The sequence below is a fragment of the Rutidosis leptorrhynchoides genome, chromosome 5, assembly GCF_046630445.1.
Source record: "Rutidosis leptorrhynchoides isolate AG116_Rl617_1_P2 chromosome 5, CSIRO_AGI_Rlap_v1, whole genome shotgun sequence".
Classification (NCBI taxonomy): Eukaryota; Viridiplantae; Streptophyta; class Magnoliopsida; order Asterales; family Asteraceae; genus Rutidosis; species Rutidosis leptorrhynchoides.
The window spans coordinates 432,145,642-432,168,148 of NC_092337.1; the positions used below are offsets into that span (position 1 = coordinate 432,145,642).

At 31.4% G+C, this 22,507-nt stretch overlaps 1 long non-coding RNA gene across 1 annotated transcript; it reads right to left on the reverse strand.

Moving 5' to 3' along the window:
- Window positions 1–20,579: 20,579 nt before the first annotated feature.
- LOC139846588 (uncharacterized) lies at window positions 20,580–21,957 on the reverse strand. The gene is made up of 3 exons (XR_011759102.1): window positions 21,723–21,957; window positions 21,507–21,656; window positions 20,580–21,344 (listed from the first exon to the last, which is right to left on the reverse strand). It is a non-coding gene; the product is annotated as an uncharacterized lncRNA (long non-coding RNA).
- Window positions 21,958–22,507: the final 550 nt, after the last annotated feature.

Genomic DNA, 22,507 nt, shown 5'->3' on the forward strand with positions numbered 1-22,507 from the left:
TTATGTGAACTTGACTCCCTTTTGTACCCTCACCATTTTCTTGATCAACCACCCTAACATCCACTACACCTGCAACCAATTAAAAACCTTCTCGAATTATCATTGTACTTCTGCTGTAATAATTCTTATTTCTGCTACTTCTTCTTATTTCTGTTCGAGAACCATCTGTGAAATCTTCTACTATATCAATTATTCGTTAAACCATCATAAACGTCCCATTTAATTCCAAATACTGCTGCATGCATAAATTTCTGTTTCTGTTGTTGAACATCAAACCAAACGCTGCTATAGTGCTTCTGCTACTGCTGTAACTTGATTACGGGTATGATGGTGATAAAGAATGAGGATGCAGCAAGGACAATGATATTTTGATGATGTCGACATATGATAATAAATTGAAACCCATTTGATAAGATATTAAGGGTAATGATTTGAATTACTTTGGCATGTTTCTTTTACTTGTGGCCAACATTTCCAAATCAAGGTATCCCCACCTCACCCACTTGCTAGTCTTAAAAGCATGTATCTAATATTATTATTCGGGTATGACATAGAAACTAGTCCCCACTTGCACTCCATTTACGAATGTGAGACTTAATAATATGATGAGATTAAAATGCTAGTGGACTGATATATATCGCTTGCACTTGAGCCGAAATCATCATACTTTTCTTCTTTAAAAATTAGATGATTTAGATTAAGATATTGATGATAAGAATATGAGGTGTTGAGGAAGAAAAAGATGATAGATTATGAGATGATGATAATGACGGTATACAGAAAACTAATATAGATGATGAGCTGGGTTTTGATTTTAAACAATTGCAGATGGGTTAAGTGGGCTTTAAATTCCACATGCTTTAATGAAACTAGAAGGTTTGATGGGCTATTATTGGACTGCCAAATTTTAGTCTCCATTTGGGCCGAAGGAAATAAAAATAATGAAAATAAAAACCGATAACTATATGAATACGATGATGGAATTCATCCCTGGAAATTCGAAATTTGAAAAGAGGAAGAAAGGAAAACAGACGAGTTATTATATATATATATATATATATATATATATATATATATATATATATATATATATATATATATATATATATATATATATATATATATATATATATATATATATATATATATATATATTAAGGGTGTTAAATCAGAAGTGAATGAATTGGATGAATGGTTAGTGTGGGGTTTAACCGAGAGGTCTCGAGTTCGAGCCCGGACATGGGTGTTTATTTTTTTAAGGCTTGATACTATAAGGTAGCCTTTTTATTACTTTTATCATTATTATTATTACTAGTATTATTGTTAGTATTAGTGTGATTATCATGATGTTAGTTTTAATAATAATAAAATGATCTTAGAATTTAAAAGTATTAAATTAGATATTAATAAAAGTACGATTGCATTATGAAAATAATATAAGTATAAACTATGATATTAAAAACGAATATGATATAAGTATGAATATGTATATGTTACGATAGATTTTAGTTACTTTTACAAAATTTATGAAGTTATAAAGATAAGTATATAAAATATATAAGTCTTTTATTATTATCATCACTATTATTATTATAATATTAACCAACAAATGATATTATATAAAAAAAATATAGTTATTACATATATTATAAGTATATTTAATTTACTATTCTAATACAAAAACAACATATATATAATTATATGTAGCCTTTGAAATAATAAATACATGACTATTTTAAATAAGTAATATATGATTAATAAATATAAACCGAGTCGAATACCATTATATATTCATTATACGTGTTAATATATATACTTGATATAGGTTCGTGAATCCGAGGTCAACCCTACATTTGTTCAATGTCGTCATATGTATTTTTACTACAAAATACAGTATGGTGAGTTTCATTTTCTCCCTTTTTAAATGCTTTGCAATATATATTTTTGGAACTGAGAATACATGCGTTGATTTTATAAATGTTTGACGAAATAGAAACAAGTACTTAAAACTACATTCTATGGTTGGATTATTAAACCGAATATGCCCATTTTTAGTCTGGTAATCTAAGAATTAGGGAACAGACACCCTAATTAACGCGAATCCTAAAGATAGATCTATTGGGCCCAACAAGCCCCATCCAAAGTACCGGATGCTTTAGTACTTCGAATTTATCATGTCCGAAGGGAGTCCCGGAATGATGGGGATATTCTATATGCATCTTGTTAAGGTCGGTTACCAGGTGTTCACCATATGAATGATTTTTGTCTCTATGCATGGGACGTATGTTTATGAGAAATGGAAATATGAAATCTTGTGGTCTATTAAAATTATGAAATGATTATTTATGATAAACTAATGAACTCACCAACCTTTTGGTTGACACTTTAAAGCATGTTTATTTTCAGGTATGAAAGAAATCTTCCGCTGTGCATTTGCTCATATTAGAGATATTACTTGGAGTCATTCATGACATATTTCAAAAGACGTTACATTCGAGTCGTTGAGTTCATCAAGATTATTATTAAGTCAATTATAGTTGGATATATTATGAAATGGTATGCATGCTGTCAACTTTTGATGAAATGAAAGTTTGTTTTCTAAAAACGAATGCAATGTTTGTAAAATGTATCATATAGAGGTCAAGTACCTCGCGATGTAACCAAATGTTATTGTATTCGTTCTTATGGATTAGGACGGGTCTTTACATGTGGTATCAGAGCGGTGGTCTTAGCGAACCAGGTCTTGCATTAGTGTGTCTAACTGATAGTTGTTTAGATGCATTAGTGGGTCTGGACTTCGACCGTGTCTGCATGTCAAAAGTTTTTCTTATCATTTCGTGCCGAAATTTACCTGCTTATCATTCTTAGGGAATCACTTGCTTATCATTATTAGTCTAGACACATCTTACTACCTTTATTGCATAGATAGTATATAGACAAATTTATACCTTAGCGTACCTGCTAATTCATATCTTAGCGTATCTGTTACTGTAAACTTTGCCTGGCATATTCCGTAAATTCCTCCGTAATCTACGAAATCTTTTGCTATATATATATATATATGTATATATATATGTATATGTATATATATATATATATATATATATATATATATACATATACATATATATATACATATATATATATATATATTTATATATAGATATTCTAGGTAATTAGAATACCACTCGATAGCCAGAAATCATTTCATATAAAAAAAAATTCTTTTATTCAATCGTCCCAAATGGAATTCGCCACTAGTTCAAATTCCTCATATTCTGACAGCTATTCCGATATGGATTTCCACTCGAGCTCTGAAGACAATGTAACCGGAATGGATCAACCGATCAGTCATCATCAATTCTGGATGAATTGGGAATGAGTTCGTAGTCTACTTAATCATTGAAGACAAGAAGAAGGTGATCCCTTCCATCCACCCTATTGTCCTCTTGACGATGAACCTGAAGCAATTACCGATAAACCAGTCCGAAACACCATTTTCACCCTCATTTCCAGAATAGCTCGCAACGATTACGTAATATCTACAATTCTAGATCTCGTTCATCCGCTCATCCCAACCGACAATCATCCCAGGGTAATCGAGGAAGTCAACGAACTTCGCGCTCGAGTAATCAATTTGGAAAATATAGTGCAAAATTTACCAACTTCAGCAACATCATCAGCACCAACAGTACTAACAATAAACAGCACCAGTACCATCAACAATCCATGCCTCAACATCTCATTCTATACGTCGAGTATAATCATCGTTCTACGTATTGTTCTACATCAATTATCTTCGTTCTTCATGGTGATTATGTAATCTCTAATGTTTTAGAGATTATGTATTCTAGTTCTAACGGTAAATCAAATGAGTTAATACTATATTAACTCATTAAATCTATAATTACGTCTGAAGAAAATATATATGTAAGTATATTTTCATAAAGATTGTAATTAAAAATTCTTTTGTACAAACTGTTGATGGTGAAAATATTTTAACGGGTAGGTAATACCCGAGGAATATTTAGATTTCACATTAATAAGTTACACTGTACATTCTTCGAATCTTATTCAACAGTCATTTACTATCCTACTTACAACCACCGATATACGTATCTGTTCACCGCAGAATAACCATTTTCATTCAATTTCATATTTGGATTTTGACCTATCAGAATCCAACAAGTGGCATAATGAAGAAAACATTTGGAAAAAATAAAATTTGTTAGAAACAAACAAATTAACTATGAGAAAATTTTTGTTAAGAATCCACGCTAACTGTTCCTAGCTAACTGTTCTTAGTTAACTGATCACATATTATTTATCGCAATTTAATTATCGCAATTTATATTCTCGCAATTTTATTTATTGTCATTTAATTTCTGTTATTTATTTTACGCACTTTAAATATCGGGACACGTATACAAGGTTTTGACATATCATATCGACGCATCTATATATATTATTTGGAATAACCATAGACACTCTATATGCAGTAATGTTTGAGTTAACTATACAGGGTTGAGGTTGATTCTACAATAATATATATACTTCGAGTTGTGATCGAGTCTGAGACATGTATATAACGGGTCACGACACGTATTAATTAATTCGAATATTATATATTAAACTATATATGAATTGTTGAACTACAAATTGTGGACTGCTAATTGTGGACTCTCAATATTAGACAATTAAAATGAATTAAAATATTGATTATAACATATGAAACTAAACAATTCTTCAAGTTCGCCACTTGATTTCATCTTAAACTTCAATTGTATCTTGACGACTACAATCTGCGATCAAACCTTTCATGATTCTTGAAAACATCTCAATCGAGAGGATGAACCAACCGCACTTCATCCACGGAAGGAAAGATTTATGCAAATAGATATGCACCTGAAAAAAACTCTCGGAACCTGAGTAAACGTTTAACACATATCTGTGCTAGCTCCTTTAGCGTTGTTATTACCAAAAATAACTTTGCAATCCCTTCCCAAAGTAGCCAATTTTGTCACAGCTTCAGCAAATCAACTTTGACTTTCATTCGAATAAGCGTTATTATAACCTTGATATATAAGTTTGCCTTTCGTTATCATTAACGGAGAACCTTTTACATTCCACCATATTACCGTCAGCATTTAATCATCTAAAAACACAATTCTCCTGAAACCACCTCGGATTGATAACCGGTGATTCAGATATCGTAACATTAAATGCAAAGGAAACAGAAAAATTGTATATGGTCTAAACGGCCAAAAGTTTGATGATAAAGAAGGGAGTGTTAGGAACGCTCGATAGAAAATTTGGTACTAAAAAACAGATTGTGCAAACCATGAAGGAAACCAAGGCCAAATACAAGGACTATACCATATATTCAAAGAAGCCAGGTAATTCTGGATCCGATGAAACCTTCAACGAATATCTTGCTCCGTACTCATGTTAAAATCTTGCGGAAAATCTTTCTTCATCAACCTTCGATCTTAGAAATTCTAAAATATCATCATAAATATCTTCGATATTTCTGAAGATATTTTCATAAATATTCTCGTCCGAAATTATTTATCTCTTCGTGTTATCTGTATTACATCATAAAGGAAACTGTTAGTTTCTAAAGTCTGAAACCTTCGAAGTTAAAGTATGAATATTTTTGAAGAAGTGTTGGAAACTGATGCATGAGTTAGTATAATATAATGACACTTGATCAACGTGATTATATTATAGTAAGTCATGCTGAGTTTCTAATGGGACGTGATGATTCACAGATCATAACGTCATCACGTGCCATGTTACACGACTCTTGCATTCTAATTGATCTCTAATTATATCAAGAACGTATTTCTTGATAGTTCTAGCTCTTTCCGTGATTTCTGGTAATTTAACCAATCAAGATCATGTTATTACAATCTCTCTCTTAGAACATTTGTTATGTTCATCAAAAATTACATACCTAAGAATTCTGGACCATTATTCGCTTGACTTAAAGTCTGAAAGAGAAGACAAGAGCATGAAACTCCAATATATAAGGGAAAATACAAAACCCAACAACAACACCGAAATTACAAACCGTGAATATCAGTGCGTATAGCAATATAAAGACATGGGAGGATTATAAATACAATAATCACTAGAGCATAGTAGAAATAAACAGATTTTTCTGGTGGGAGTTGGAAAAGAAGGACGATCATTGCAATAGTCAGAATGAGAACAAGGATTAGAACAGGATTAAGCATTTTCATAATCTTTTGGATGTATGAACTAAGAAAGAAAGGATAAGAATGATGAGAATGATGGAACGGAAAAAGTCTAATTTAGAATGGAAATATCAGACAGAGTAATCGAAGCAGATCACCGTAATTAATTATAGAGATCTTAATTTCCTTATTCGCCGAAGAATCAAATCTTTTAAATTTCGAAGATTTTCTTTAAATTCCTTGAATTCCGAAAATCTACCGTGACTACGTCAAAAGTTAAATCTCTATCACAATCCTTTGTGATAGTTTCAATTGTACTCTTTGAATAATCGAATTATTTTATCCATATTACTCAATAATGATAAAAAAAACTCTATTTATCAACTCATATTCGTCATGAAAACGTTTTTATTGTTAGCCATGACCACCTCACTCAAATTTCGGGACAAAATTTCTTTAACGGGTAGGTACTGTGACGACCCGGAAATTTCTGACCAAATTTAAACTGAATCTTCATATGAATTCGACACGATAAGTAAAGTCTGTAATACTAAATCTCAAAATGTTTGAACTATTTTCATGAATTCATAGACCTTTGACTATTCCCGAAGATTCATGAACAATTATGAGTAAATGAATATTTAAATTTATATATAAATATAAATATAAATATAAGTGTAAATAATATTTTGAAAATTACTTAATCATTTGGAATTAAAAATGTAAAATAATAAATAGAGTCGATAAGTTACTATTATTACAAATATATATATATATGAATCTATACATAATTAATGTTGTATGTATGTTATAACATATATAAAATGTATAAATATTAAATGCTCAGAATATATGATTATATACATAAATATTAAATGACATATGTAATATTAATATAGTAAATATAATTACAAGTTTAGATATAGTGATATATCAATCTTATTATTATTAATACTCTCATTATTATTTATATTAAAATTATTATTATTATTGTTTGTATTATAATATAATTACTTTTATGAAATTTGATACATGTAACTTATTTATCTTAATTATTACTTGTATTATTATTAGATGTTATTATTATTATTACCGCTATCATTAAAAATTATTATTTTTACTATCGGTATCATTAATAATATTACAATTATCATTTTTATATAAAATTATAGTCATCATTAATTTATTATGATGCAGATTCATATTAATATTACTTTGATATTAATACTAAAATTTTTATTAATTCTGTTATTATTATTATAAGTATTATTATTATTATTAATATATATTTATATTTACTAATTAATTATACATATATAGAATCAAAGAACTGGATCAAATCCGTTTAACATATCTATCGTACTGTATATGATTTTTGTTTTTGTCCCTTATCTGGTTACAAATTGAATTCAAGAAACGAATCTTTCCCCAATCTATTTAACATATAACCAAAAGCTGTTGAAGGTCTTTTTTCACTTTTTTTTTTGTTTGTTTTATCTTTTGATGATCGAATATTTCCTGTAAGTCTCAGTTACTGCTATTTGATTTAACTATCAACACCCTACACTACATTAAAACAAATCACCATTTCATTTATCTTCTTATGTGAACTTGACTCCCTTTTGTAGCCTCACCATTTTCTTGATCAACCACCCCAACATCCACTACACCTGCAACCAATTAAAAACCTTCACGAATTATCATTGTACTGCTGCTGTAATAATTCTTATTTCTGCTACTTCTTCTTATTTCTGTTCGAGAACCATCAGTGAAATCTTCTACTATATCAATTATTCATTAAACCATCATAAACGTCCCATTTAATTTCAAATACTGCTGCATGCATAAATTTATGTTTCTGTTGTGGAACATCAAACCAAACGCTGCTATAGTGCTTCTGCTACTGCTGTAACTTGATTACGGGTATGATGGTGATAAAGAATGAGGATGCAGCAAGGACAATGATATTTTGATGACGTCGACATATGATAATAAATTGAAACCCATTTGATAAGATATTAAGGGTAATGATTTGAATTACTTTGGCATGTTTCTTTTACTTGTGGCCAACATTTCCAAATCAAGGTATCCCCACCTCACCCACTTGCTAGTCTTAAAAGCATGTATCTAATATTATTATTCGGGTATGACATAGAAACTAGTCCCCACTTGCACTCCATTTACGAATGTGAGACTTAATAATATGATGAGATTAAAATGCTAGTGGACTGATATATATCGCCTGCACTTGAGCCGAAATCATCATACTTTTCTTCTTTAAAAATTAGATGATTTAGATTAAGATATTGATGATAAGAATATGAGGTGTTGTGGAAGAAAAAGATGATAGATTATCAGATGATGATAATGACGGTATACAGAAAACTAATATAAATGATGAGCTGGGTTTCAATTTTAAACAATTGCAGATGGGTTAAGTGGGCTTCAAATTCCACGGGCTTTAATGAAACTAGAAGGTTTGATGGGCTATTATTGGACTGCCAAATTTTAGTCTCCATTTGGGCCGAAGGAAATAAAAATAATGAAAATAAAAACTGATAACCATATGAATACGATGATGGAATTCATCCCTGGAAATTCAAAATTTGAAAAGAGGAAGAAAGGAAAACAGACGAGTTATTATATATATATATATATATTTAAGGGTGTTAAATCGGAAGTGAATGAATTGGATGAATGGTTAGTGTGGGGTTTAACCGAGAGGTCTCGAGTTCGAGCCCGGACATGGGCATTTTTTTTTTAAGTCTTGATACTATAAGGTAGCCTTTTTATTACTTTTATCATTATTATTACTACTATTATTGTTAGTATTAGTGTGATTATCATGATGTTAGTTTTAATAATAATAAAATGATCTTATAATTTAAAAGTATTAAATTAGATATTAATAAAAGTACGATTGCATTATGAAAATAATATAAGTATAAACTATGATATTAAAAACGAATATGATATAAGTTTGAATATGTATATGTTACGATAGATTTTAGTTACTTTTACAAAATTTATGAAGTTATAAAGATAAGTATATAAAATATATAAGTCTTTTATTATTATCATCACTATTATTATTATAATATTAACCAACAAATGATATTATATAAAAAAAAAATATAGTGATTACATATATCATAAGTATATTTAATTTACTATTCTAATACAAAAACAACATATATATAATTATATGTAGCCTTTAAAATAATAAATACATGACTATTTTAAATAAGTAATATAAGATTAATAAATATAAATCGAGTCGAATACCATTATATGTTCATTATACGTGTTAATATATATACTTGGTATAGGTTCGTGAATCCGAGGTCAACCCTACATTTGTTCAATGTCGTCATATGTATTTTTACTATAAAATACAGTATGCTGAGTTTCATTTGCTCCCTTTTTAAATGCTTTTGCAATATATATTTTTGGGACTGAGAATACATGCGCTGATTTTATAAATGTTTGACGAAATAGACACAAGTACTTAAAACTACATTCTATGGTTGGATTATTAAACCGAATATGCCCCTTTTTAGTCTGGTAATCTAAGAATTAGGGAACAGACACCCTAATTGACGCGAATCCTAAAGATAGATCGATTGGGCCCAACAAGCCCCATCCAAAGTACTGGATGCTTTAGTACTTCGAATTTATCATGCCCGAAGGGAGTCCCGGAATGATGGGGATATTCTATATGCATCTTGTTAAGGTCGGTTACCAGGTGTTCACCATATGAATGATTTTTGTCTCTATGCATGGGACGTATGTTTATGAGAAATAGAAATATGAAATTTTGTGGTCTATTAAAATTATGAAATGATTATTTATGATAAACTAATGAACTCACCAATCTTTTGGTTGACACTTTAAAGCATGTTTATTCTCAGGTATGAAAGAAATCTTCCGCTGTGCATTTTCACATATTAGAGATATTACTTGGAGTCATTCATGACATATTTTAAAAGACGTTGCATTTGTGTCGTTGAGTTCATCAAGATTATTATTAAGTCAATTATAGTTGGATATATTATGAAATGGTATGCATGCTGTCAACTTTTGATGAAATGAAAGTTTGTTTTCTAAAAACGGATGCAATGTTTGTAAAATGTATCACATAGAGGTCAAGTACCTCGCGATGTAACCAAATGTTATTGTATTCGTTCTTATGGATTAGGACGGGTCTTTACACACTATACACGATAAAATTACATTTCATCTGCTAACGGTAGCGAACCGTCCGAATGTGGGTTCGTCAAACCCGTATGGCCACACAACATAATTTCGCGCTTACACCCTGCAAGTGTAACTAATGATAATTGAATTGAGGCTTTTTGTTCTAACTCGCACGTGGAATGTTTGTTTTCGTACTTGTGTTCAAAGCATAAAAGTATGATACGTATATGTTTCTCATCCCATAGTTTAAAGAGTAAAAGTTGTTGAAAAGGTGGGACTATGATCTCACTGTAGTTGCATGCCAAAGTACTTGTAATTAAACGTGGTGCAATGAAAGTTGCTTAACCTTGACCTAAACAAATAAGTCATATCAATTACCGGTTACGACACAAGGTCGGGCGAAATGTGTTCAATTAGTCCTATGGCTCGTTACGACTCGACTAATATAGCATGTGAATCAAGTTGTCAAGTTTCATGCAAGATATAAGTGTAAAAGCACGTTAAAACGATTGCATAAGTGTTTGGTTAAGTTTGACTAAAAGTCAAACTTGGTCAAAGTCAAAGTCAACGGGGTCGGGTCAGGTATCTGACAATTTTTCTTCAATTAGTAATCATATATGAATATGTTGGCCAAGTTTCTTGTTAATCGGAGGTGCGTAGCATAGTTAGAATTAAACGTGGAAACGCAAATTTGGACAGCCCCTGACAGGCCATCTGGACGGCGTCCAAAATGACTGGATGGTGTCCAACAGTGAAGGACTGGATGACGTCCAAGGGTCTGGATGGCGTCCAAACACCTGGGCAGTTGGATTTGCAGAAAATTCACAAGTCTCGAACCAAAACTCAAACAAACACTATTTGTGAACCGCAAACACTCAAAACACGTATCTTATATTATTGGAAAGGTATTTTGACGAGGAATAAAAGTAAACACATTTCATCAAACAAAAACATCATTTACAGTAATCGAATCCTCTTCAAATGATCGTTAAAAGTTCATTATCAAGGTTTCAAGTTCGTAAAATGCATTTCATGATTCGGGAACTTACTACACACATATAATATGCCGTTTCGTTGGTAATTACGCATACAATACAACTAAACACTTACCAACAACATTGAAAAGCATTTGATGCATCGAAAGTTCGTTTTAAAATCTATCAAACCCTAACCAAGAATCATGAAATCAATAATCATGTTAATGAGGTCTTACCAAGTCAACCAATATATCAAATTGAAGCTAATGATGCTAGTGACACATTTAACACAATAGGTTTAACATCTAATAATGTTTAATCAATTAAAATCAAAGATTAAACTAACCCATTTAAAGTGTTCATGCTAGTTACACCAAATAACAATATCGAGCATACAAATTACATACACGACATCACAATGAGCCATAGACACTAATTAACACCATTTCAAGTCTAAAGGTCTAATTTATGAAAATTAGAGATTTTGAAAAGCTTACCCAAAGCTATGAAATTGGTACCAAAATGTAGAGGAAGATGCAAGGATTCCGAAAGTACAATTTGTTTTGGGATGTGCATCCTAGATCCGAAATGGATGATGATTGAATGATGAAGATGAAAATGGTGAAAGTTGAAAGTAATACTTGAGAGGAAAAGGGAAAATAAAAAGAAAATGGAATGAATGGTGGAGATGGTGGGTTGACTAGTTGACCTAGTCAATTAGTTTGCCCACTTGACGCCAATAGTCCCTCGAGTTTAAAAGCGGGTGGGTGAATTAACCGAACGAGTTATTTTAAATACGCGAGCGTAAACGGAAGACGTTAAAATCTAATAACGGAAATATTAAGAACGTTAGTTAACGAAAGGTAAGAATTTAGATAACGAATGATATTACAAAAAAAAATACGGCGTTAAAATAAATTTAACGGAAAAAGGCGGGATATTACATTACCAACACCTTAAAAGAAATTTCGTCCCAAAATTTAGTTGGAAGTTGTAGTCGTTGATTCTTCCTCGAGATCTTGCATTTCTAATTCTACGAATAGGCGAAGGTACTTCCTTGGGCATTTCAACGAACTTTGACGGTCGGGATTTTACGTTTTTTTTAAAGTTTGGTTTCACGATTCACAGTTTCAATCGGTTTTGCCCATGAAGTGGAGTTTGTCATCGATAGTAAGCTCATCAAAAAGGGATAACAAATTCTTGTTCTGCAAGACACTTCTCTAAGTTTGATACATGGAATGTAGGATGAATGGAGCTCAATTGAGTCGGAAGATCGAAACGGTAAGCAACGGGTCCAATACGCTCCAAAATTTCAAAAGGATCAATATACCTTGGTGTGAACACTAGATTCCCTACTAAGCGGTTTCCCGATTAGCATGTCACGAGGAACTAGGATTTGAAGATTCTGATCGGATGGACTATGCTCAACTCCCGACGCTTTATCCGGTCTAAGGATATAAGCGGCCCATCTTGGATGCAATGCATACCTTGGGCGCACGAATAAAGTAGCATAGCCATATAATATCCAACCTTTCTTAACACATTAGTGTATCACCCAAATGGGTGGTTATGGTTGTGTTTCTAATTCCTTTATGTTAATGGTTTGGTAAAATCTAAGGGGTTGCAGACAAATTAGAACCTCTGATAGTTCTCAGTCATCTTCAAAGATTTATAAGCTTAGTTTGTATTGTAGTGCGTTAAACTCCCTTTTATGACTTAAACCAGCCCTTACTTAAATCTACCCAATAAATCCCTTAGTTATCCACCATGTACTAGACTTATAGTGGTTCCATAGCTTCTAACCTTGACCATGCCCAAGTGGTCCTATAGTACATCAACACTGTACTCTACTGTTGCAACAGTATTTCCTCGAGTCTTAGACTCTTGACCAATGTCTTGATTTGGTCCTACGATAATTCCCCATGTACTTTATAGTATTTCCGATGGGTTCATACCTTGACCAATGTATAAACACAGATAACTAATTACCTTATAATTATAAAAGGTTTTAATCACGTTTATTAGTGGAAGGACGATAATAACGAGGTTTAATATCATAGACAGAAAGCGATTATGAAACGATAATCATCCATAACTAACATTATTAAATCATGGCAAACAATCAAGCAATTACTCACACATCATGGCAACAAGCATTTCTAATATTAATAAATCACAAACATCAAACAAGAATATTATAATAAATTAATAAAAGAAAGGATAGATGTTACCGAATAATGTCGGCAGAATAACACTTGTATTTCTTCATAATATCCATAGAGTTACAATGCTTGATAGCTTCTACTACTAACTACATACTATTCTCCTATTAATCACTAGAGAGCGACAATAGAGAGATAATTATTTTCCTAATCTCTGTACTTTTCTCTCTCTAGAATCTAGAGAGAGAGTAGAGAGAGAATTAATCTCCTATAGATTACTAGAGAGCGACTATAGAGAGATATTTAGAGAGAGAAGTGAAGAATGGTGTGTGTTGAAATGGTGGGATGAAACCCCCATTTATAGGAAATGCTCGATGGCAAAAATGTAAATAAATGGCTGAAAAACGGCTTGCCGCTTGGCAGGCCATTTGGCAAGCCGTTTGGCAGGGGGTTTGTGAGCCAGGCAAGCCATTTTTGATGCCCGTTTGCTGGCAGGCCGTTTTCAAGCCTGGCAGGCCGTTTGGCAAGGGGTTTGGCAAGCCGTTTGCTGGATCAAACTTGTCTTTCACCATTTTCGCTCTAGAATCTTCGTTTTAGCTCCGTTTTTGACGATTCTTGCGCCCATGTGTTCGTAATTGAATATCCTACAATGGGAGATTAAGTAAATAAACTTTTCCAAAAATTATAAAATAAGTTATTTAAACGCGAGTTAATCGTCTTAGCCGGTTTTGCTCGTTTTTCCTTGTTTTTCATCCGTTTTTCGTGATTCTTGAAACATAGCCTTTGTAATTACTAAATCTACCAAATTAACCAACAAATTGATTATTTTGGCGATAAATTTTGGAACTTTATGGTTTTAAAGATCAATATCGGGGGTAAAAACGTGACTTTTTGGCCGATATCAACGTTGATGATATTTTTGTGTCTTGAATCAATAAGAAGAATGTTATTGTGATAGAATTTCATGTATTCTTGAAATTAGAATTTTAAGAGATTATTCAAGGAAGTTAATATCTCTTTCACAAGAGCTTATATTAACAAGATCCTTGAATGAGTTAAATAATCTCATTGACAATCTTATGGTGAATATGGAGCATATCCTTTTGTCCTTAGACTCCAATATGAAATGAGCAAATGAAGTTTGTTATTTATGCGAATAAGGTTGGAAATCCTTTGTATGTTTTGAAATGTACAAAGTTGATTACTTTTCATTTAGAATGGAAAGCAATTAAAAATCCATGAAAAGGATACTAAGGAATCTAAGTAGTAATGTTAGCTTATTGTGCTTTGACAAAAATGATTTGCAAACAAAAGGCTATACAGATATTGACTAGGTTGTTATCTCATAGAGTAACAAGTATTAGTCATATGAAGCCTTATTTACAATGTGGGCTGATTTTTAATGTCGTCTAAGGTTCAATAAGCTGTGTAGCTTAACCAATATTTTGAAAAACTTGGAGTTTATAACAAAGTTATCAATTGAGTAATAGTTTACTCAAATAGTTAGTACTTTGTAATTAATGAACATGATTCCAAGGTCCATTGTAAGTTAAGCACATAGTTATAAAATGCAACATTACTTTGAGACATGGTTGCAAGAGTTTTAGTAAATATGTAGTACATATCTAAGAATGAAACCATTACAAATCATTTGAGAAATCCATGCCTAGAGAGATATGTTTATGTGACATGTCACGTCTCAGAGTTTGTGTAGATTTTGAGATTGTATCGAGTTTTATTTTTCCCAACATATTTAGTGTTTAATATCCATGACAATGTGTTTGTCAAAACTTATATACAAAGTATTATTGTGAGAAAAGTATGTCGGACAGATTAAAGATCAGCTCACTCACATGGGTGATCGGCTCCATCACTTTAGTAGTGACTGGTGAAGTAACGCATTTTAAGTATATTGTCTGAGTGACAACTGAGCACAAACTTAAAATATTTGATGCTACAGTTGTAACGTTTACAACTTAAAATATGTGAATTATTTAAGTTTCACATTATCTGTCTTATATATCCAGATGTGAGTTCTTGTGAGAAAGATGTGTTTTGATGAGTAGATGAGTAAACTTGAGTTTAAACATTGAGTCTGTTTAAATTATCATCTGTGCAACATTGATTTAAAGACATACCTCTATTGGGAAAGGAGAAATGTTGCATCATGTGATTCATACCACATGTGATCAAGATGACCAATAAGGGAAATAGGAGAAACGATCTCTACTTCTATGTTATGTGAGTCCCTTGTGGTATTAGTAACCTCAATTAATATCCTTATGACTTTTTCTTGTCTCTTGAGGCTTAGTTTGATGTTTGCTATCTTAAGGCGTTGCTTAAGGGTCATGAGTGATTCGATCTGGCATGACGTTCTTAGAAAAGAAAGTTAGGTTAAGGCCAAAGGATTCTAAGATAAAGGAAGATCATTTGAAGTTCACATTAATTTGTATTCACCGCCCAGCCAATTATCTTGTCTCGGTGACAAATCTTAGTGATAAATGATAATTGGGAATACAATATGGTTTTATGAGTAAAACTGAGATCATGTGAGTTAGTAATGGATTAATGATCTAGGACATTGTATACTAAATCTACTCTTGTCACTTTGTTTTTGAGGCGCTATATATACCTGACAGATGTATAACATGTGTGCTCTCAACGTATGCTGGTCGCACGACCTATTTTTCCAGTATGAACTGTTTACAAATTACATGTTTGTTCTCTCGAGATATAATGAGTATATCAAGTCAGTTTGTGTGCGAGTGCGAGATGTTGGAACTTTGATCCATTCCGCCCACTAACTTTCGTAGTACTTAATACCATTATCTCGGTATTTATTTAGAATTAAGTACTCATTTATGCTAGTGTTTAATTACAATTAACCATCCATTAATATGTGGATTAATGTGTGACTTTTCACTTGCTAAGTGGTTATATATAATCACTATATAAAGGAAGTACATGTATACTAAAAAGATGATCTAACACAACTAGTATAGAGAGAAATTGACAAGGTAATGTTCTTGTCATGTTCGTGTATATTTGAGGCAAACGAGATAAGGGAATCTTAGGTTGTGAATCTCGAAAGCTTTCCGTTTGTGATTGCTTTTCTTCGACCGGTGATATAAACGACGATCCTATCCACTTCCGCTACTAGTTTTCGGGTACGTCTCGAATCCATATTTAAATAACATTATATAACTATACGTGTTCTGATGAAGTGAGTCAAGTTTTCCGAATCAATTTTTCTAGCCGAATGACTAATCACAAAATGTCACTATAGAACTGAATTCCAAAGTCACGAACCAGAGGTTCACATTTTTCTGGAAATATTGATCGAAAAATTTAACCAATATATTTTATCGGAGAAGATGATGATGTGACGATCACCTCATTAGTTTTGATAAGGTGAAATCTTTGCGGCTGCACACGTGGACAAGTATTACCTTCATTGTAACTTCTTTCAAATTCACATCCTTCTGCGCACCAAACTGAAACGAGAACTCTGTTATGAACAGTGATAAAAGTGATATTCTTTTTATGAAAATTTTGACTTTTACGTAAGTTTTTTGTAGCCTTTTATAGAAGTTTGAGCTTTCTAAGAAGGCTGATCAGACAATGGAATGACTTTTTTTTAGTGGTTTGTCGGTGCATATAAAAGTTTGAGCTTATGATATCAATACATTACATGCCATTAACTTTGTTCGATATCTACTAAAAATAGAGGTTATGAATATTATAAGCTCTTAAAAAATAAGTCTCTTACAAATTGCTTGATAAAAAAATAGGGTTTATGAAATGTATATTTACCATAACGCCCTTCATTATAATTATACGATTATAATTATTATTGTTCTTTTAATCAATTTACATCTTTAAGTTTATGCTACTTTATTTAACACTCATAAAATATAATAAGTTCCAACTTTAAAAATAAATTTCAGATATCAATTCCAGCTTTAGGTAGCTTGGCTCAAATACATCCGGACACAAATGTTTTAACAAAGCTAGGAAAAGTAAATTGTTATTGCATGATACATTATTCTGATTAAGAATAAAATTAAGGTTTTTTTCTTTTCTTTTCAAGAAAAGGTTATTATTACATGAATATGATTAAAATTAACTAAATTAGTTATATTAGTTGAAAATGGTATAAAACCATTTTTATATGCTGCCAATCTTAAGTAAAAAAAAAGAAAGAAGAAACTTGTGTTATCTTTGGAGATGTCTTAACGTACGCATGATTAATGTTTTCGTGTCTCAAACACTCACATGAACATTGACATCATTCATACTAAATGTATGAAAGATGATCATAGCTTTGTTTGATTATTTTAGAAAGATGTGAACTTATGAACTTTGTTGAATTTGTTATGTTAGAACCTAAAATAGTGGAACGGAAGTAGTCATCCTCAAAAAGTACTGAAATATCGTTGCATGCATCCTCAAAAAATTACGAATATATCCTTAATTTTTAAAAAATTTCTTCAATTAGTATTATTTATAAGTTATCAACTAAAATTTCAATATTGTGAATTTGTGATTCGCAATTATCATTGAGATCTTAAGGGTACTTATAAGTTATAACGTTTCTTGGTATGTGAATTGCTTGGATTTTTATATACACACTCTATCTTTATATGTATAATAATAAAGATAAAGATTATATATATAATAATAATAATAATAATAATAATAATAATAATAATAATAATAATAATAATAATAATAATAATAATAATAATAATAATAATATAATAAAATTAATAAATAATAATAAATTGGTTTTAAGTCTCCAATTTCGGGATTGAATTGATTTTAAGAAATTGACTTAGACCACTCTTATTCATGACACTTAGCATACAATCAAATTGCTGCAACATCAGCGTCAACTTATCAACTTCTTCCTATCATTTAACTCATCACACTTTCTAGTATCCATGGCAAATACACTTTTACTATAAAATGGACCCATCAAAATTAATTAATTAAAACAATGTACCACTTTTAATGGGTAATGTACAACAAAATATGTCAAATGCTCCGTCTTTGAATATGCCCAACAATGACATATTGAAACACGGTCGTTGGAAGAAGCTCCAATGGAGCTTGCTAGTATCGGTTGCTTGGCAACGGCGCCTCTTTAGCATGCCCGTTAAAAGTGGTCTTATATAACTTATACTTTAAAAAAGGAAAATTAAACTCTAAAAATTAAATAAAAAAATATATATATATATATATATATATATATATATATATATATATATATTGTATTATACATTATTTTAATTTTAATCAAAATAAAAGACACGAGTTAAAAAGGCTATTGAATAATTTTTAGTTTAACTAAATATAATTTTAATTTTCAATATATTTACGTTTAATATTTATTAAGTAAATATAAGAAAAGAGAGTAAAAATTAGGACCTTGTGCACAATTAGCGATTGAGATTGATGGGTTCTCCAACAATTCGAGCCCATGACAGATAGTTTGGGTTGGTCCATTTGATTTACTGTCCAGCCATCCTGATAGTTACGACGTAGGTACGTGTGGCCATGTATGTATTATGGTGGCCTATAGAACGTAATACCTCATCAAATTTACATTTTCACGTAAACATCCATGGACACACAATGTTTCAACCAAAATGGCCATATATTACATTTTTTTTTTTTTTTACCTCTAATAAGTTGTTTGAAAAAATAAAATAAAAAAATGATTAAATAAAATGCAACCCTAAGACCATTCTCTATGGTCGAGGGAATAATATTGAGGAGTAGTAGTGGGGAATTCTTCTAACGTGACATGCAGTGTTGTGAAAAATGGGGTTTCTATGTTAGTATTGTGGGAGGATTTTGTGGAAAGTGTAATATATAGCTAATATGACCATTTTAATTCAGTTTTTAGTAAAGTACATCGTATCGTATATAATATAAATAATAAAATAAAAGATATTATAGATGATGGTTGAGGTTAGAAATTACAATAAATCGAATATTGATCGGATATGAATCGTATCCATATGTATATCTGTTAACCAAAGTTTCATCTAAATTTTAATTGATCCATCTATATCCTTATCCGATGAATTATTAATGGATATCCATTAGATACCTCACAGATATATATTTTTTAACTTAATACTATCAAAAGTCCTATCATCTCTAATGACATAATTGACTAATACAACATACATATTAAAGTAACTTTTGTGTGTATATACAAATATACAATTCTATGCATATTAAAGTATGATCATCTCTAATGACACGTTGATCACAGTATTATTAAATATCTAGAGAAATATCTCGTCATTAATAATAGTATATATTAAATTTAATGCAATAAGAGTGAAAGGAAAATATATAAATATAATGAAATAATATATATATATATATATATATATATATATATATATATATATATATATATATATATATATATATAATTGAGAGTAATTATGATGATATATCTATATTTATATATTAAATGTTCATATATTAAAGCATTTCAGGTGATATCATGTTCATACATGAATTACAATTTCTCATTCATATCCGATCCAATAAATATTTATATCCAATATTTATCCATTTAGATCATCCATATCTGCTTTAATGGGATCAGATCGGACGAGTATTCATCCGTTCGAATGTCAAATCCCATCTTTAGTTGTGGTACGTCAAAAATAAAGAGTATTGAAGTGGGGATAAAGAAGCCGGACCGGGTATATTTGGAGTCTCGAATGTCAAAAGATTCATATATGAACCAAGCGAAATATTAGAATTGTTTGGATTGTTAGATAATTGATTAGGATTGTCTGGAAAGCGATTGAAATTATTTGATGACCTAAATTATTTGATGAAGATATTATTTTATGAGTTGGGGAATATATAGAAAATGGATTTAAAAAATTAGGTTGTGTGTTTATACAGAAAATAAGTAATACATTAAAAAAAATCCAAGGGATATATTCTCTAACTAGTTTGTGGTCTGGCAGCGCGTTGCTGCGGCTGGGTGATGGTTTAACGTCACCGATATCCGATAGAGGTACTATTCTATTTAGACATAGTTTGTACTTCCACATAGGTTGTATTTTAGCTAGTATCATACTAATAGGCACATTCACAAAGCTCTTTATGATACGTCAAAATATGAGTACATTCTTGGTTATGGATTGCCATTCCTTCTTTTTTTTCTTGATGTTGGTGCTCCCTTCAGCTGCAATGTTGTTTGTTGTTTGAAATAGCGTTCTTTTCACTACGGCGTTAGATGGGATGCTGCTTTAGTGGTCTGTACTGGGAGATCTGCAATAGTAGTGTCAAAATAGATCATGCTGCACATGAACTATAAATACATAAAGCATAAGTATTACAAACACAACCAAATGCCTAATCAAACATACATATTACTCCCTAATTAATAAAACAGGAGAAGATTTTTTTTTTTTTTTAAGATTCCTATAACGACATCCATGTAACTGCCCGCCACCACTAAATTTATAGGCAACCGTTGTGGACAACTGTTAAGTAGAAACAGTTGTATTGATGCAGCATACCCCGACATAGAAGCCACTGTATATAAGTCCTAATATTGGAGTACATAACTGAAATTGAGACAAAAGAAATATGAAATTAAAAGAGCCTTCTTGAAGAAAAGTGAGGGTTCAGCTAACATCAAGACTTAGTGAGTAACCTTCTACATTTTTTAAATCTGAAGCTCCCGGTATTTCTCTCAATTCTACCGTCACTGTTGTATTCATTGGTCCTCGTCGACGATGTTGTAGTCGTTATTGATGTCATCGCTGTCATTTTACCAATTCGATTCAATCTAATTCGATCCAGTTGACGATGAAGAAAACCCAAAAAATATGATAATAACATATTACGTATACTAAAATATGAAAAAGATGAGACATTTCAATATTTTGTTGATTTATAAAAGGATGAGATTATGTTGGTCCTACCTGATGTTAAATAAGCCTTTGATTTCGAGGTCTGGGCACTAAGTGTGGTGGGATACCATTTAGTCTTCCCTTACAGTCTTTTCAGGCATAGTAGAACCATTCTCCGTTTGTTAATATGAGGCCAAATGGTACCCTTCACATGTGAATCGTCTGCCAGTTTAAATACTGTTAGTGTATATTATGCTTTAAGTTTATATTTGTGACTTGCAGTTGTACCTTGTGTGTGATCGGCTTTTGATGTAAGAATCTGGAAAGTGTGCATCTCTTCTTTATTTTTTTCTTTATCTGGATCGTTGCAACGTTGTTGATCTACTTGTAGGTCTGGGTTGAGGTCAAACTGGGGTTTGCATCTATTGCTTTTGCAGAAATGTTTAGTAGTGTTTGAATGGAGATATGTGTGATGGTTTAAGCTAAAAAGTTTTTGGACTTAATGTGTTATATACTGGTAAAATTCTTTAATGTTCGGATTGAAATAATAATGAGATATGGAAGTTCCAGATCACAGCATTCATCCTGCTAACGGAATGGAAATTATAAGGTTATGATGTGTAACAACCCAAACCAAATCGCAATCGAACCCGCTTAAAATATCAAAAAAAAAAAAAAAAATTTCATTGATCAGCCTGTTACGCGGCGCGCCAGGCATTCGCGCGGCGCGCAGAATGACCTGGACAAGCCCGCTGTCCCCAAAAGTCAAAAACACGAAAAAGATTGGCCACTTCCCGACATAATTAGACAAAACGCTTTTAACAACATATTCAAATATGTAAAACTAGCACGATCCAAACATAAAATAAGTTTTACAAAGCGGGGCCCACATCGACCCGAATTACGAGTTTAATACAAAACGAGAGTTTCGACCACAAAAAGTTTAAATACCAAACGACCCTACGAGCATGGTGTTTGGGGTTAAACTACCCAAGTCTCAGTCAAATTCCAAAAGCTAATATCTCCAAAAGCGTCCCCTAACACAACATGATCTCTACTCCAAACAAATGCCC